Here is a 15,973-nt window from a genome sequence, read left to right on the forward strand (position 1 = left end):
ATCATTAAACTGTGTTAAATCTCGCACTTGCTTCCTGCCACTCCAGTCGTTACACTGGGTAAGAGAGTTGACAAATAAACCAATGGTCGCATTGGTTGAGCTCCAACAACTTGCAGAAGAACAATCATCAATAGTTCTGGTAGTAATAGTCTATAATAGTAATATCAAAAGTCAAAACACAGCAATGGTAAAACTGTTGCTATAGTTGTGAAATCTACCACAATAAAAAGAATATAACAGACCACTGATTTGTAAAGAAGTTGAACCTTTACTAAAACTATTCAGCTGTGCTACAATATTTGCATTTATAAAAAAGTATATAATACACATTATTTTGTATGCACACACAGTAGAGAGTTTGTCTAATAAATGTGCAGGGCAATCCCCCAGTTATGCATTACAATAATCTTTCAGGCCATTAATGCTTTAAAGCATTTGACATTGAGAGCATGTGTCAGCATTTTTTTTTAAGCTGTAAAACAGTTTTACAAATATTAGAAATGTGACTTTTAAACTGATTGCTATCAAATAGTACACCCAGGTTCCTAACTGACAACAGATATTTGGCAGAGCTTCTATAAAGAGTTAGAAATTATTCTTTATTATTATGTGGTGAGATTTTTGGTCTGAACCATGCCAAAGATAATCCAGTGATGCCAAGATCATTCCCAAGCCTATCCGAAAAAATGTTTTAGTCGATAGTATCAAAGGCAGCACTAAGGTCCAGTAACACTAACAGAAAAATGTAAACATGATCGGATAATAAAAGCAAGTTATTTGTAACTGTGGTCAGTGCAGTTTCAGTGCTATGAAATGGTCTAAACTAGACTGGAATTTCTTTCGTGAAGATGTTTCTAGTATTTTTGAGAGGGAAAGGATATTTTATATTGGTCTGTTAACAAATTCTCCAGAATCAAGTCTATAGTGTGTTGTCCGGCACAATAGTATAGAAGAGAGTTGATTATAATTTGGCATACAGTGGTGGCCAAAATTATTAGGACACTAGTATTCTCTCCAGCTAAAAAATGGTATTAGGTCGGTTATTTCTATCTCTTGCTGTAGTGTGTCAGTAGGAAATACCAGTTTACATTTCCAATCACTAATTTTGCCATTAATTGTAATAACTAAGTTAGATTTTTGTTTGCACAATGAGTCTGACAACAGCCAGCGCTCCACACAGACATCTGATCTCATCCTCATCCAGTCTGTCTGTAAATACATGAAGAAACAGAACTAACTGAGACCGACGAAATGGCACTTTTTCAACACATGGTACGGCACGGTTCACTTTGGGGGGGGGGGGGGGGGATTTCCACTGGCTACAGTACCTGGTACCTGGTACTTTTTCTAGTACCACCTCAGTTGAGGTTCCAAGTAAACCCATACCATTACCAAAACGTGAGCTGTAATCTCTGTTTAACACGGATTGGCCGAGAATCTTCACCACCTGCGTAACTGAACTTGCAACACAAACACAACAGAACCTAGATTTAAATCAGTACAGCCAGCGAAGGATAGAATGCAACTGTTTTTAACAACCCAAAAATCAATTTTGTTTTCTGTTGAGGAAGTACAGACGTTCCTCTCGTTGATAGCAGAGGAGCTGATCCAGCGAGAGCTTGATGGGGTGACATGAAATTAAAAAGTTTTTCACAAGTTGCAGCAGTTGAGGTGGCGCAACAATAAAAACATGAATAATCCAGCAAACTCTAAAGCAGTACTAAAGTGCAGCAGAAACGCAAACCGAGCTGAGTCGAGCCATGCCGTACCATACTGAGCCATACCGAGCAGAGTCGTACCACGCAGTTGGAAAGAGCCACAAGATGCTTCAAGAAACATAACTTCAAAGCTACAGTACTGTTGAAAGTGTTAGACACTTGCTAACAAAATGCTGTCAAAAATAATGTCATAAATAGATTTTATCAATCAACTTCTATTAACTAAACTAAATCAGCATTTGGTGTGACCATCCTTTGTGTTTAAAGCAGCTTTTGCACTAGGCACTTAATATTTAGGAATAATATAAATATGATTGTGCCAACACCATTGAATGAGATTTTTTTTCTAACTGAATTAAGCTGGAAAATGATATTGCAATGGTTCTCAAATTAACTTGTTTTAACACAATGTCTGCATCAAAATTGTATATAGGCAATAAACAGCATTTGAAAATAGTATTTACAATTTCACAGCATTAATTTAACAGTAGATGAATAGAACCCAGATGACTTATAGGATGTTGTTTTCACATAGTATCCACGCCCCCCTAAACGGCTCGTTCTAACACGCCTCGACATGTCTATGTCACGATGTGGAAAGATTTGCATAACACTGCCCAAATGTGCACACAAAGAAAGAAGGTGTGACTTTGATTTTCACTGTTGCTGCCGATGCCATTTTGTGGAAACGCTGTGTTTCATTGTGAAAGTGAAGCTACTTTCTTTTGCCTTCCAATAGAGGACACAACTAGAAATCAGTGGTTAAGTTGTATTTACAACACTGTTGTATTCAACCAAAATATTCAGATGTGTGCAGCACATTTTACAGAGGATGAGGACTGTTTCCAGTGAGAGTAGCCTACAATGCCGGTGTCTGTTTCTATGAAGTGGGGCAGTTACAACTTTCCAAGGACAGTGTGGCGCTTCTCACTCACAATCTGTAAGTCCGTTTACATATTTAAAGATTTGCCACTGATGAGTCAAATGTGAGTTTTAAGCACCTGGCGGTGCCGGGGGGGCCTTGGGGGGTCTCAAGACCCTGCCCAAAAAAGGCTTTACCCCCTATTTACCCCCCCCCCCACCCTCTTCCTGATTAAAAAATATATATGTCCGGGATAAAGATTTAAAAATGTTTCTCTTCAAACTACGCAGAACAATAATAATTAATAATTTATTTCAACATTATTCGTAAACTGAACCGAGAACTGTTTCTGTCGGACATGACTGATTCAAGAACCGAGGAGCTGATAATACTGTGCATGCGTGATTCAGCATGAGGCAGACTGACACACAACGCGTCTGAACTGAACTGATTCTTTGCTAATGTGCTAATATGAGTGCGGATAAACCGAAGGCTTGACGTCATTACGTTGAACGCAAAAGAACCGGTAAACCATTTTTTTCAACTGGTTTATTGAATAGAACTGTCTGAAAGAACCAGTTCGCCGAAAAGAACCGAACTTCCCATCACTACTGGTGATCCGAAAACTGATGCAACCGGTTCTTGACTCGAGAACGAGTCACTCTTTCGTTCGTTTTCTGGCTTAGCTCGGTGTTTCATCTTCAGTTCTCTCTTCACAGCAGTTCAGTCAGTGTACCATTTGAGTAAATGAATTACTCTGGTATATTAGTTTATTTTGACTCAGAGGGTGTCATCCACGTTAAAAAAGTTAACAGCTTAAGTAATTTGTGGATCAATGCTTATTGTAGATATGGAGACGCAAACCATTTCAAACGATTCAGTTCGATTTGGTGAACAGGTTCAAGAAGAACCAGTTGATTGAATGATTCGTTCATGAACCGGACATCACTACACTGCAGTGCTGTGAACGTGCTCACAACAGACCCGGAAGAGAAGACAATGCTGAATGAAGTTGTAGTTTTTGTTATTTTTGGACCAAAATGTATTTTAGATGCTTCAACAAACTCTAACTGACCCTCTGATGTCACATGGACTACTTTGATTATGTTTTTATTACCTTTCTGGACATGGACAGTATACCATACGTACATTTTCAATGGAGGGACAGAAAGCTCTTGGACTAAATTTAAAATATCTTAAACTGTGTTCTGAAGATGAACGGAGGTCTAACGGGTTTGTAACAACATGAGGATGAGTCATTAATGACAGAATTTTCCTTTTTTGGTGTAATAACCCTTTAAAGTTTGAGCATATTGTTTGCAAACTGCAACTGATTAGTTAGTTAAAAACAAAGTAGTTGATATGCTGTTTTGTTTTTGTTGTTTAGTAGCAGTAATGTGCAGTTATTAGCCGGGTCCACTGTATTTTTTGTTGGTTTTCATGAGACCCCCCATTACCCCCCCCCCCCCCCCCCAATACAAATTGTCTGGAGCCGCCACTGGATTAAAGCAGTGTAGAGTAGCATTTGTTGTTTGTTTCTCCAATCACAAATGCAGACATGGTTTTATGTTTATGTATAATGAGTTATTATAACCCCACTGGATGCAACAAATGCTTTGTTTATAATGTGTTTTATTGTTTTTGTCTTGTCACGCTGGGACACGGCATCACAGGATGGTAAGGCATTGTTTCCCAATCCCAGTACTCTTACCATGTAAAATGTTTGTTCTATTAAACTTTAAGTTCCATGCGAATTGGACATAACTCGAAATTCAGCCATGATTTCAGTTCGAAACGAGTGTATATGTTCCATTCAAAGAACATTAAAGTGTGCAAGACATTAATTTAAAATGTATTTATTTACAGAGGTATATGATTTTACACTTGTCTGTGTGTGAAGACGCAAATCCAGCGCAAATCCATGAATGAATGTTCAGTGTTTTGATGTTAACAATATAATGGACTCTTTTCTTGGTCGTCTTCAGCACTTAACTTATCTCAGACCCATTCTTGTTCATACCACAACTTCATAAGAACCCAGACTCCAGCTTTCTGTGCAGCAGTGAAATGCTGGAGTGTAACCTACTGGAAAATTTGGAAGATTTAGTGGCCCAGGGAAGGGGTGAGGAAGAGCTGGCAAACCCTGAACATGACGACATTGTTTCACTGCCTTCGCTGACACACATGAGACGCTGCATGCACACACGCACACACACACACACACACACACACATGTTTGTTTTTGTGAAAATTGGGGACATCCCATAGGCATAATGGTTTTTATACTGTACAAACTGTATATTCTATCGCCCTTCACCAACCCTACACCTAAACCTAACCCTCACAGGAAACTTTGTGCATTTTTACTTTCTCAAAAAAAAACTCATTCTGTATGATTTATAAGCATTTTTAAAAATGGGGACATGGGTTATGTCCTCATAAGTCAGGAAATGTTTTGCTTATCTGCGGAGGAAATCTCTATGTCGGATCAACTACTGTGGTTGCGTCAGGGTGAAACAACGACCAGTGAATAGACCATTCTGTTTTGAACATTGGCGGCAGCTAGTGGATGGAACAAAGCAGTGCTTCTAAGCACGAATCGTCAAGGTCTTAATCCATGGATCTGTGCACAAATGGCGATCTACAAAGATTCCATCAGACTAGAGAACTTTATACTGAAGGCCAATAGCATTTCACAGCACCTAGCCTCCTGTCCAATCATCGAAGTTGCCCACCAGTCTGATCCTCCCACTAACAGCCCTCCAGTACCAGAGCCCATGCAAGTGTAATCCACGCGTCTATCATCCAAAGAACAAAAATGCCGGCTTGCAGCGGGACTCTCTTTACTGTGCCTCGCCAGATCATGTCATCCATGCCTGTCCAGTCAAACCCCTACGTCCTTGAGTACTATCCCAGGGTTGTAATTTTCCAGGGTTGCCAGTCCAACTAGTCACCCCAGAATGCACTATTTTTGTTTCAGCCCTGGTGGACTCGGGCTCCTCTGACAACTTTATCTCACAAAGACTCCTTAGCTGTCTCCAGTTGCCACTCTGTTGGCATGCCCAGGAGCTCTTAGTTGAAAAAATACAAGAAAAGCCATTATGACGTGGGCGGGTTAAGTTTCAGGCACCCCCGTTAATTCTCAAGACTGGCCTCTTCCATGAAGAGGAAATGCACTTCTTGGTATCATCCTAGGAAGCCCCTGACTTACGTCACATTCTCCGGAAATCAGGTGAGATTCATGTGATGTAACTCGTTGGTGTCTGTTCTGCCATCAACATTGTCTCACCGCTTTTCCTCATCCAGTTCTCTGTTCTCCAGGGTGTCAAGTGGCTTCCACCCTCATTGAGAGCCCTGAGCCTAATGTTGCTTCAACGATCCCACCTGATTATGTGGCGTTCCAGGATGTGTTCAGCAAGCAGGTAGCCACCCACTTACACCCTCAAAGGCCATGGGACTGTGCCATCGACCTGCTGCCTGATGCTAAACTCCCTAAGGGTCGAGTCTATCCACTGTCCATTCCGGAGCTCAAGGCTATGGAGGATTACATCAAGGAGGCCCTCAAGCAAGGATTGATCCAACCATCAAGAAGGATGGGGCCTTGAGGCCTTGCATTGATTATAGAGTCCTGAATTTACAGACAGTCAAGCTGCGGCATCCACTTCCCCTGGTCCCTGCCACCCTCGAGGAACTCCGTGGAGCCCACATCTTCTCCAAGCTGGACCTGTCGAGCACTTATAACCTCTTTCGAATCCGCAAAGGGGACGAATGGAAGACGGCCTTCATCACCCGTTCTGGTCACTACGAGTACTGCGTTATGCCGTATGGAATTGCCAACGCCCCTTCAATCTTCCAAGGCTTCATGAACGAGGTGTTCCGGAAATTCCTCCACAAGTCAGTCATAGTTTACATTGATAACATCCTGACCTATTCCCGGAACCTGGCCGAACATCACCACCACGTGATGCAGGTCCTCCAGAAGCCCAGACAACACCAACTCTTCCTAAAGCTGAAGAATTGTGAGTTCCATCACTCCACGGTGCAGTTCCTCAGGTACAACATCAGCCCTGAAGGTATTAGGGCTGAACCAATTAGTCGACGTTATCAACAATGTCGACAATAAAAAATTGTTGACAAATATTTTTGTTGTTGAGTATTCATTTGATTTAATTTGACCTAGTTTAGAGCCAGCAATAATGCGGTTTGACCAGTGTGGCGCTGAAGCGCAAGACTGTAATTCAGCCCTCCTCGATGCAATTCAAGAGAAGAAGAGATACAGCGCTCACTCAGCGATACTTCAGAGAAACCGAATGGCGTTTGGATATGAAAATATATGACGGGCATTTTCCTCTCAATAACGAAATAAACAACAACAACAACAAAAATATCACAGCAGTGTGAAAGCAGCAGGTAAAATGCATCTTATTACATCAATGTGGATGTTTGCACAAGCTCGGTAAAGCATTCACGTCGCGTCTATAGTATTTTATGCAATACCTTAAATCAAGCAGTTTTATGGTATTAAACATTATTATTAAATATTTGATTAAAGTGATAGTTTGGTTTGCAGAGATCAAAGATTAATCTAGCTCGGGACTGTTTTGATTATCATAAACCAGTAAGGTATTTTAAGAGAGATTACTCTACCAGTCAAAAGTTTTTGAATGAAAATGTTAAAGGAGCTGTATGTAAGAAATCTGTTTGAATTAATCATAAAATTGCCCTGATGTGTCACTAGACATTAAGAAATCATGTTCATTTCAAATACTTATATCACTGACAACAGTAGTCCAGCCAGGATGCGCCTCCCTCCACCTATCTACCAATCACGAAGTCAGTAGTGTTCAGGATCCATGTTGCCAGCTTTGCTGTAACCTACCCTAACTCCAGTCGGATAAAAATGTCTAATGTTACTAAATCAAAAAGACCTAGTTTTTAATTCAGAAATTCGTCGTGAAAAAGTCCGAAATAAAACCAGAATTTGTATTGGACATGCTTTTGAAAGATGGAGACAGCTGAAAAAGGAGAAGAATTTGAACACAGACGCCAACGTTGCTAATTTTCTCCTGGACAGGTAAGATTCATCTATGCTTGGCTAACTTGTACTTGATGTCAATGGACATTTCATATATTCATGACAGTCGAACAAAGTTATGCATGTTTGTGCAAAGTAACATAACGTTAGCTCACATGGACATATGCTAACATTAGCAATGCATTATAGGAGCCCATTTCTCCGTCATTATGCTGAGACACTGAGGAAAACAACATTAGCACGCCCATTATGGCAATTTGAAACGTAATTGAGACAGTAGCCTAATGTTACCTCAGTAAAAATGATTCGTCATTTGTCACATACGAGCGTACATCTTTACGATTATACTGTCACATACGAGCATACATCTTTACGATTATACTGTCACATACGAGCATACATCTTTACTATTATAGTTAACTAATGACAATTAGTAAATTTTTTAAATACATAATTACTTATCAAAATATCTCTCATGAAGCATAAACATAATTAACAGAAAAAAAACTTACTGTATACGTCAGTTCGTCACTTGCCATTGGAAGCTCATTGAAGCAGCCTACGTTTCTGCTGAATCCTGCAGCTTATCTGGCAAACCTCGAGTCAGGGGGTAGGGGGAGGGGATACACCACTCTACAGTATTTTTATAGTGATTGCAGTACCAGTTTTGGCCACAATCCTACATACGGCTCCTTTAAGATTTTTAATGTTTTTAATGTTTTTTTTTTTTTTTTTTTTTTTTTAGAAGTCTCTTCTGCTCACCAGGCCTGCATTTATTTGATCCAAAATACAGCAAAGGCAGTAATATTGTGCAATATTTTAATTATTTAAAATAACTGCTTTCTATTTGAATATATTTTAAAATGTAATTTATTCTTGTGACCAAAGCTGTATTTTCTCCAGTCTTCAGTAGTCAAGTCAAGTCAAGTCACCTTTATTTATATAGCGCTTTAAACAAAATACATTGCGTCAAAGCAACTGAACAACATTCATTAGGAAAACAGTGTGTCAATAATGCAAAATGATAGTTAAAGGCAGTTCATCATTGAATTCAGTGATGTCATCTCTGTTCAGTTAAATAGTGTCTGTGCATTTATTTGCAATCAAGTCAACGATATCGCTGTAGATGAAGTGTCCCCAAATAAGCAAGCCAGAGGCGACAGCGGCAAGGAACCGAAACTCCATTGGTGACAGAATGGAGAAAAAAACCTTGGGAGAAACCAGGCTTAGTTGGGGGGCCAGTTCTCCTCTGACCAGACGAAACCAGTAGTTCAATTCCAGGCTGCAGCAAAGTCAGATTGTGCAGAAGAATCATCTGTTTCCTGTGGTCTTGTCCTGGTGCTCCTCTGAGACAAGGTCTTTACAGGGGATCTGTATCTGGGGCTCTAGTTGTCCTGGTCTCCGCTGTCTTTCAGGGATGTAGAGGTCCTTTCTAGGTGCTGATCCAGCATCTGGTCTGGATACGTACTGGATCCGGGTGACTGCAGTGACCCTCTGATCTGGACACAGACTGGATCTGGTGGCCACGGTGACCTCGGAATAAGAGAGAAACAGACAAATATGAGCGTAGATGCCATTCTTCTAATGATGTAGCAAGTACATAGGGTGTTATGGGAAGTTTTTCCGGTTCCGGTTTACCTAATTAATGCAGCCTAAAAATCCTTTAACGGATTTGGAAATTAAAAGCATATTAGTATGTTATGTGTATGCCAGGTTAAAGAGATGGGTCTTTAATCTAGATTTAAACTGCAAGAGTGTGTCTGCCTCCCGAACAATCTTAGGTAGGTTATTCCAGAGTTTAGGCGCCAAATAGGAAAAGGATCTGCCGCCTGCAGTTGATTTTTATATTCTAGGTATTATCAAATTGCCTGAGTTTTGAGAATGTAGCGGACGTAGAGGATTATAATGTAAAAGGAGCTCATTCAAATACTGAGGTGCTAAACCATTCAGGGCTTTATAAGTAATAAGCAATATTTTAAAATCTATATGATGTTTGATAGGGAGCCAGTGCAGTGTTGACAGGACCAGGCTAATATGGTCATACTTCCTGGTTCTAGTAAGAACTCTTGCTGCTGCATTTTGGACTAGCTGTAGTTTGTTTACTAAGCGTGCAGAACAACCACCCAATAAAGCATTACAACAATCTAACCTTGAGGTCATAAATGCATGGATTAACATTTCTGCATTTGACATTGAGAGCATAGGCCGTAATTTAGATATATTTTTGAGATGGAAAAATGCAGTTTTACAAATGTTAGAAACGTGGCTTTCTAAGGAAAGATTGCGATCAAATAGCACACCTAGGTTCCTAACTGATGACGAAGAATTGACAGAGCAACCATCAAGTCTTATACAGTGTTCTAGGTTATTACATGCAGAGTTTTTAGGTCCGTATCACATGATCGTTCAGAAATCATTTTAATATACTGATTTGTTGCTCAAGAAACATTTATTATTATTATTATTATCAATATTTAAAACAGTTGAGTAATATTTTTCAGGATACTTTAATGAATATAAAGATCCAGAGATCAGAATTTATCTGACATAAAAAGCTTTTGTAGCATTATATGCAATACCATTCAAAAGCTTGGAGTCAATATAGTTTTTTATTTGTATTTTTTTATTGGGCTGGGGGGGGGGGGGGGGGGGGTTATTGTAGAAAATTAATACTTCTATTTAGCCAGGATGCTTTAAATTGACAAAGACATTTATAATGTTACAAAAGATTTATATTTCAGATAAATGCTGATCTTCTGAACTTTCTATTCATCAAAGAAACTTTAAAAATTATGTTCAGCTGTTTTTAACATAATAATAATAATAAAAAAAAATTGGAGCATCAAATCATTATATTAGAATGATTTCTGAAGTATCTTGTGACTGGAGTAATAATGCCAAAAATTAAGCCTTGAAATCACATGAATCAATTACATTTTAAAATATAATTAAATATAAAACAGTTTTTTTAAATAGTAAAAAATATTTCAAAATGTGACTGTTTTTGCTGTGCTTTGAATCAAATACATGCAGGCTTGATGAGCAGAAGATACTTCTTTAAAAACAATATTACTGTTCAAAGATTTTTGACTTGTAGTGTATATTGTGAATAAAATTGTTTATCCAAAAATAAAACATCTAATCACTTACCTTTATTTTGTTTCTTATCCATATTATATACTTACAAAAGGAGAATGAGGTGTCATTTAGTTCATTTTAGTAATTAAATATAAGTAATTAATATGGTAATTAAATGATAAATAAAAAGTTTTCTCTCTCATCTCATTTTGTGTGTCAAATATATTTATTTGCATAAATGAATTGTATAATGATTGTAATTACATAATATTATTTCCCAAAGCTGAAGTTATTAGTCTATCTTTTATTTATTAAGTATAAAAATATTTGAACTAATTGCAAGAGCTGAATAATCAAATCAAATAATCAAATAATTGACGATTATTCAATTAATTGTTCTAATAATCGTTAGATTAATTGATTATCAAAATAATCGTTTGTTGCAGCCCTAGAAGGTATCCAGATGGACCAGGGGAAGGTATCCGCCATTAAGGAATGGCCCGTTCCACAATCTGGGAAGGAACTCCAGAGGTTCTTAAGATTTGCTAACTTCTATCGATGCTTTATCTAAGACTTCAGTCTGCATACTGCACCACTGACCTCTCTCCTTAGAGGTAAGCCCAAGTCCCTGTCCTGGATTCCACTGCTCATGAAGCATCCCAAGAATTGAAGAATGCCTTTAGCACGGCTCCAATCCTTCGCCATCCGGATCCTAAGTTACCGTTTGTGGTAGAAGTGGACACCTCCAGCACCGGCGTCAGAGCCGTGCTATCCCAGCAGTTCGGTGAGCCTCCACGCCTCCAGCCTTGCGCTTAGTATTCCAAAAAACTGACCAGAGCAGAGCAGAATTACACAATTGGGAACAGGGAGCTGTTAGCGATCAAGCTTGCTCTAGAAGAATGGGGACATTGGCTGGAGGGAGCTAACCCCTCCCTACGGTAATCACTGATCATAAAAATCTGCAAAATCTCCATAGACTGGATTCCAGGCAAGCCCGTTGGGCCCTGTTCTTCACCAGATTCAATTTCACCATCACCTACCGCCCTGGAAACCACAATTGCAAGGCTGATGCTTTTTATTGTCTGCAACTGTAACTGTTTCCTTCCCTGGTCCGAGTATGCACAGACCTCCTTTCGACAAGTTACCACAGGCCTCACCCCCTTCCAATGCATGCTCGGTTACCAACCCCCTTTGTTTCCTTGGACAGGTGAACTTTCGGACATTCCAGCTGTGGACTACTGGTTCTGAGCGAGCGAGAGAGTATGGGACTCAGCTCACATCCACCTCCAGCGCACCATACAGATACACAAGGCCTTTGCTGATGTTCGACGTGCCGCCACTCTAGTTTACCATCCAGGGGATAAAGTCTGGCTATCAACAAGGGATCTGCATCTCTATTAGCAATGCAGGAAGCTGAGTCCCTGCTACATTGGTCCGTTCACGGTCAAGAGGCAGATCAATGAGGTCACCAACAGGCTACACTTTACCACCCAGGTACCGCATTCACCCCTCATTCCACGTTTCACTCCTTAAACCCTTCTCTCCCTCCACTGCAGATGCCCGGAACCTCAGGAAACTCTTGGATTTCCTATCATCATATCATTGTCACATTGTAATGGAAAGATAAAAATAACACATCAAGTGCACTGCCGGTTTCATTGCTCGGCGAGCAGGTAAAGTCACACGTCTTTACACTCGTCGCTCTTCACACAACGAGGCTGAACATGAGGGCTCAACACTTCCACTGATGCAGACATCACAGACGTACACAGTCTCCTTATTTGAAATTTTGGCATCAAAATAGATAGTATTTTGATCGTGTTTAGATCAGCAAAGTTCAAAAAAACACCTGCATTTAATTATAAATTTGCAGTTTTATTGCTGCATCATCAAACAATTCTAATGAACATGGATTGGATCCATTTAACATTCAGCAGGACTACATAAATACAACAGAACAAAGATACATATTAAATAAACAGTGCTTTCTGGGTAGGTATAACAGTTTTCAGGTACAGAAATAAAGCAAAACAAATGTAAAATAACACTTCACTGTATAAATTAAATACATATTAATACATCTTTATTATAACAGACTTTATGATTAATCTTTTAATTTGTTTTTGTATACATTTTAATATTTTTTGTAAGTTTAAATATGTATGAGATCTCCTTTACTAACATGGGACTCTTATTTCTAGTTCTTGTGCTGTGTTTTGTTTAACGCTTACAGTTTTTTTTTTTTTTTTTTTGGAGTTAATATGACAAAATAAACTTAATAAAACATCGGTAATGTTTTGGTCATCATTCAGATGAGTTCAGCTACACTTATGAAAGTTACAAAAGTTATTTAGTTAGGAACAGTGCGTGATCTTGTCTTTTGTTATTTGATTAGCATTAAAGTGCAGACAGCAGCGCTAGGATTATGCAACAGACAGGGTTATTTAATTAATAAACCATCAGTTTGTATTATCTACCTTTTTCCTTATATAGCCGATGGTTGTAAATTGAGGAACAAATTGGCCGATTAACATCATCATAATACATCGGTGGATCCCTTATTTAAACAACAGATCTCCAAACAAAGTATTAAGCAAAACACTTCTTCTTTTGAAAACACTTTTCAAAATATTTCTTTTCACTTCATCTCTTCTTTTGACTAATCACTTTCTCCCTTTTCTTAGTTCTGATAACCACTTAAGAACAGCAGATAATGATGTGCTAGTCACTTTAGTCTAAACACAACCAATTACACACTTCTGTTACTTAAAGGTGCTAGATTAGTAGACAGAACCTTTGGTTATTGTTGGTGGATCCAGATGCAGCTAAAACACTTAGTATTTTTAAAACTATGCTTAAAGTATGGCTTAAGGAAAATCAGATACTGTATGTGACCAATGACTTTTATTTTGTAATCTAATGTAGTATGATGTGATATTGTATGTATTGTATTGTTTGCCACTTAATATTGTTATTTTGTAACCACATCCTGCCCAGGGACTGCAGATGAAAATTGGCTTTATAGCTAACTCTGGCACAACACTGTTGTTGTGCGTTGTCCCTGTACAAATAAATAAATAAAATAAAATAAATAATCGGGGACATGTGGCGACTGGAAAGACTGCAAGGGTGGCTGCTGGCAGGGGCACAGGTGATTATAGATAGACGATTCGGATATAAAAGGAATTTAACTTATTTTGTTCTGTTTGTAAATATGACAGTTCTATATGCCAATGCATTGGAACACATATAGCAACACATCAAGTGAAACCACTGATGTAGAATAAAGTTAAAAAAAAAAAGCACATCGTACAGCATTGGATCATATAAGTTTGTATAAGTCTGACCTGCTGGATCTAGGAATTAGAAGCAAACTCCTAGTAGGATACAAGCTGTGTTTGGTCATCTCAAGGGGTTGATCCACCATAAAAATGGGGAAAGGTGCAAATACATGATGGTTATGGAGACCATTCAGAGATGTGTGACTATAATTCCATAACTCCTGATTTCCAGTGTCTCCATTCGAATTTCTCCTAAAAAACAAACAAACAAACAAAAAAAACATGCAAAATACATGTGGTGCAAAAAAAAACTGATTGAACAATTCAAACCATGGGAAATTTTGCCGTACTGCAAATAACAGAACTGTATAGCTGACGTGATGCTAATAAGCATCTCTATTTTTGTTCATCTGTTCTTCATCAGACTCTTGGTTGGGCTCATGGGTGTACATCCTGAGTAAAGCACAGGAAGACTAGATGCTCTTGAATCATCTGTTAAAAAAGCAGATTCAGATTAAGGCACGGTCATTGCTAATAATGCTTAACAAAGGCAAAAGTTCATCATCATGCTTGGGTAGGCATCAGACTAGAATATCAGTGAAAGCATTAATTGGTAATATGAAAATATTTGTATTACTAATCTCATATTTCAACATACTGTATGTACTATTAAAATATTTATAACCAATTTACTGTCAATGACATGATGCTATTTTTTCACTTCTATGTCTATTAGCCTAATTTATTCTTATATAGACTAAAAATGACTTAAACTAAATTTTTTATTGAAGTCAAGGCATTGGTGTTTGCCTATAAAACCACCACTTGCTTGCACACCTTTTACTATATTCATTACTGACTTGTGTGCCCTCTAGAGGCTTTCTTTCTGAGAAGAAATTTATTTGGGTTTTTCCCAAAGATTTGCCTTTATTTAATTTACCTTAACTGCTAGTGGAAAGACCTGCCCAGCATAATCTGAGCAGCTGAGTCTTTAGCCGTCTTCAATAAATAAATAATATTCATATAACTTCACACTCTAACACTAGCTCTGTCTATTCTATCTACATTTTATTCTTCTCATTTATTAAACAGAAAATCTTGCTCTGCATTATACTAAGCAGGACGTGTCACAGCACTTATATATTATTGCTCTTTTGTTGGTTTGCTTGCTTCTATTGTCCTCATTTTGTAGGTCACTTAAATAAAAGCATCTGCTAAATGATTAAAATGTAAATGTAAACATCTAATTCATACAATGACTCAGAAATACACAATTTTTTTCAGTACATTTTTTTATTTTTTACGGGGCATACAATTTTGATATAATATTGAAGAAAGAAAAGCTTCAAAATGTTAAACTTAAAATATCAGATAATTTGACTGTATGGCATACCAAGTTTAGCTCAGGATGAAAAATTTACAGAAATGTACAAAACACATTTTACCAAAAAAGGTTTATAAAACATTTATTAAAATAATAATAAAAAATATGTGTACTTACATGTAATTATGTAAGAAAAAATGCTATTACTTTTACTTGACTATTCAAAATTCATTAAATGTAAAGTTTTTATTTTATTTTATTTTAAAATAAATATTATATTAATAGAAGCATTTTCGTTAGGGTTATAACTTACATTTTCTGTCACAATTGCAACACCAATTTCAATGAAAATATTCTAAATTGTTAAGCAGTCATCAAAAACGACTGCCATTGGCCAATCCTGACCAGCGCTGTAAAAAGTCGCACTTACCACGTGACACTGCTGTGAAATCAGCCGCGATTAAATTAGTATGCGCGCGTGTTACTCTGATCACAGGAAGAACACAGACCGCTTATCATTTACACGACGATAGACAAGGTGACTTCTGCTTTAACATGCGTGTTGTGTTACAATATTTTTCTACCTTTCAAATCAGAGCAGGATTCGTAGAAAAAAAATATACGGGACATTATTCGATTTAGAGGACTATAAAGACCCTTTATAATAAGCAGAAC

The sequence above is a fragment of the Carassius carassius genome, chromosome 37 (assembly GCF_963082965.1).
Source record: "Carassius carassius chromosome 37, fCarCar2.1, whole genome shotgun sequence".
NCBI classification, from domain to species: domain Eukaryota; kingdom Metazoa; phylum Chordata; class Actinopteri; order Cypriniformes; family Cyprinidae; genus Carassius; species Carassius carassius.